Raw genomic sequence first — 3264 nt, 5'->3', positions numbered from 1 at the left:
CAAACATTTGAAGAGGGATCACAGATGGAAATTTCTAATTTAGCTAGATCTGGCTCTCTTAAAACCTCTAGTGAAGGGGCTTTTCCTATGTAGCCTGTCCCCTGGTCATCCTTACCATCCCCACTTTTTTTCTCCTCCCTAAAAGTTGGCCCACGCCTTCCATTGTCTTGCGCAGCCTCTGGATAGAGCACAATCTCCAAAGTTTGTTTGTTTATTTATTTTTGGTTGTTGTTAGGCTAGTCAAGTGAAGCAGTGGGTGTAGAGAAGTAATAAAGAAATCTACAGATTGGTTATGATTAGTTAGTTATAAACACCAATGTACTTGAACCAGCCTCCAGAAGTCTTGCATGCTGTCAGTAAGATGATCAAGAATTTCTTTCGTCCTGACAATTTTAGGATCTGTTCATTTCTGGGACACTTTGGTCTTTGCCTTGAAGCTCTGATTAGGTCTGAATTCAGTGGTTGGGTGCCTGGAGCCATCTATCTCCTTATTACTTTTTGAGAATTATTTTGTTCAATGTACAAGGTGTACCTTTGATAGAACTTTCACTCTGTTTATTCTGGAACTGTTGACCCCTCCAACTTCACACTTTGTTTTTCTGTAAACTCCAGCTAAGCTGTTGAGAGCAGAGACTTATGATACATCTCAAAAACCCCAGGAAAACATTTTGATGCAAGAGCACCAGAGATGCTCCTAGTGATCCCAGGAGTAGGCAAGCATACCTTCCAATACTTTGTCAAGGACCAGCCTTCTGAAAGGCAGAGGCTTAGGGCTCAGGTTTTAGTGCTTTTCTGAGGCTGGAGATAGATGTACCGCCCCCTGTCACCCTAATATTTGAACTGTGTGTGCACACACTGTTAACTTTGTGATTTTGATTTTTTTTTGGTAACACCCCCCCCCAACCCCAGGTGAGGTCTTTATAAAAGGTGACAAGGGAAAAGAATGAAAAGAATTAGGTCGGGATTGATGTAAATGAAACGCATAACAAAAGAGCTTGAAGAATTACAGTGTGGATGGCAGATTCAGTAACCCTGGCAGTGTTAATAGTGACTTGGTGAGTAAATTATATACAGCTTTCCCTGTCCTTAGAAACTACTGACTCCATCTACCCTTCCTAAGTTGCTGCAGTGTTTCTGTGATGGAGGAGGGAAGAAAGAAGTTGGCTTATAATTAATTTGCTGTCTAATCTAATATTTGGTTCTCCTGCAGTGATTAAACAGCTAAGTATTGAGCATATATCTATGTTAGATCCTGAGCAAGATGCTGGGGCCAGTGTAGTAGGCCAGACAGACCCAGAGCCCTCTTTTAATGTAGGAACTGCACACTGGTCTACCGGTACGATCTCTTTATTCCACATAGTTACAAACTCTGTGATATTTCTTCCTCTTGAAAAACAAGGTTTGGCCCTCTAGACCTCCTTCCTCACATGGCAAAGTTGGAATTGGGGGATGGGTTGCTGAGAAATGTTTGCAGTGGTAAACAAAGGCACATGTTCTACAACCTGCCCTGGCCTCCGTCTCTCATTTGTATTCTTATTTTGGCCCTTGAGACCATCTGGGTTGGGATTCCCTCATCTTCTCAGCTTTTTTTTTTTTTTAAACTTAAGCCATTTATTGACCATTCTAAAAAACACTACCATAAGAATAAAGTAAACACAGCCCAGATCACTAGCCCTTGCAGAACAGGAAGAAGCCCTGGACAGAGAGCCTGCAACTGTTTTTCCTCACACCCAGAGTCTGAGCTTCCTCACATATTCTAGGGTTCCAAGTTTTGTCACCTCTTATAAGGGAAAGGAAACTGGCTAGAAGATTTGTATACAAGAAGGTCACAACTTTAAAGCTATCTGATGGTAGTGGCTTGTACATTCTAGTTTGCAGCACTGAGAACAAAATCAAATAAGCATTGTCAAATACCTACTCCAAGCTACACTACTGTCATTGTTCTTTGAAATTATCTTTGGGACTGATTATGTTCTTTTACCATAGCTTGTTTATCCCAGAGCACAAACCCTAAAGTCCATGCACAGTCTCCATGTTCAAATGTAAAAGTCTGTTTCAGGACAACCTCAGAGGTTGCTGTAGTGTTTCTCTCTGTAGTGTCTACTGGTATCACACCCTTAGAGAGGCTGGTCAAATGGCAGCACAGTGAGAGGGCAACACAGTCAACTTTCCCTATGCCAGTCAGTCTTTTTCCCTTGCTCAGTCAGTCTGGACACTGCCCGCAGTCAAGGCCGAAATCTTGACATCATTGATGACCTTGGACCTATGTTCATTCTGCAGCTGTACTCTTATGTATATGAATCCACTTCATCACCATTGATTAAATGGCACTTTCAAAACGTGTCAGGCATATTCTTAGGAAGTGTCCTGGGACGGAGCTGCAGGGTCTTGGCCTTCAGGCTCTGGAGGGGGTGCTGACACAGCTGCTTTTTTCTGGGCCGCCAGGAACTCATGAATTGCTTGTTCTATTTGCGGCCTGAAGATGTGGTTTAGTTTTGGATCCACCACCTGAGAAATAATCCTGTCTACTCTAGCTTCCAACATGCCTGACTGAACCACACTCTGCCTCAGACCATTTCGTAACTGGTTTTTGTTCATTGTAGGATTCCATTTCTGCTTGTCCAGATGTGTTGACACAAAATTATCCACTTTCTGCCTCAGGTTTTGGTAAGCTGGCTTGGTGTCCACGTCGGCCAGGCAGTCCCAGCGGAAGCTGTCAAACAGGCCCTAGCTCTTGAGCTGCTCCACGATGAGAGCGATGAGCTGCGGGTCGCCAGGAGACAGTGAGGCTGGGTTGATGGGGCCGCCGCTCCCGCCGGCCCCACTCGTGCCAGTTGCTGCCCCGGCCGAAGCCGCCGTCTGCCATGGCTGCGCCTGGGGCCCGCGAGGGACACCGAACGCGGCTTCTTCTCCACAACGGAGGGCCTGGGTGGGGAGGAGGGGGCGGAGGAGGACCCCCAAGGAGGCGGCGGCAGAGAAGGCAGGCTCTCCTTCTCGGCTTTTTCTTACGGGGATCATCTTGTGGCCTTGGGAGCTTTGGGTGAGAGCCAGGACAAGAAGCTGGCTTGGAATGGGAAATGTTACTCCCTGTTGGTCTCTCCTTGCCTGTGGTGATGACCCTGAGCTATGCCCTTCATTCAGCCCTTCCCAGGACACCCCTGCATAGCTCTCTATTGTGCTTTTCAGGATTAGAATTTCAGTTAGAAAGGGGAAGTTGTGGCTCTAGCTTTTTATAACCCTCCTATCCATGAACCCTCCTTTCTT

At 45.8% G+C, this 3264-nt stretch overlaps 1 pseudogene; it reads right to left on the bottom strand.

The window, feature by feature from the left end:
* Positions 1 to 2200: 2200 nt before the first annotated feature.
* LOC105866351 (biorientation of chromosomes in cell division protein 1 pseudogene) lies at positions 2201 to 3018 on the bottom strand (annotated as a pseudogene).
* Positions 3019 to 3264: the final 246 nt, after the last annotated feature.

Source organism: Microcebus murinus, chromosome X (assembly GCF_040939455.1).
Source record: "Microcebus murinus isolate Inina chromosome X, M.murinus_Inina_mat1.0, whole genome shotgun sequence".
Classification (NCBI taxonomy): domain Eukaryota; kingdom Metazoa; phylum Chordata; class Mammalia; order Primates; family Cheirogaleidae; genus Microcebus; species Microcebus murinus.
The sequence above is the reverse complement of the archived record's forward strand: the minus strand, read 5'-3'. Positions and strand labels throughout refer to the sequence as shown.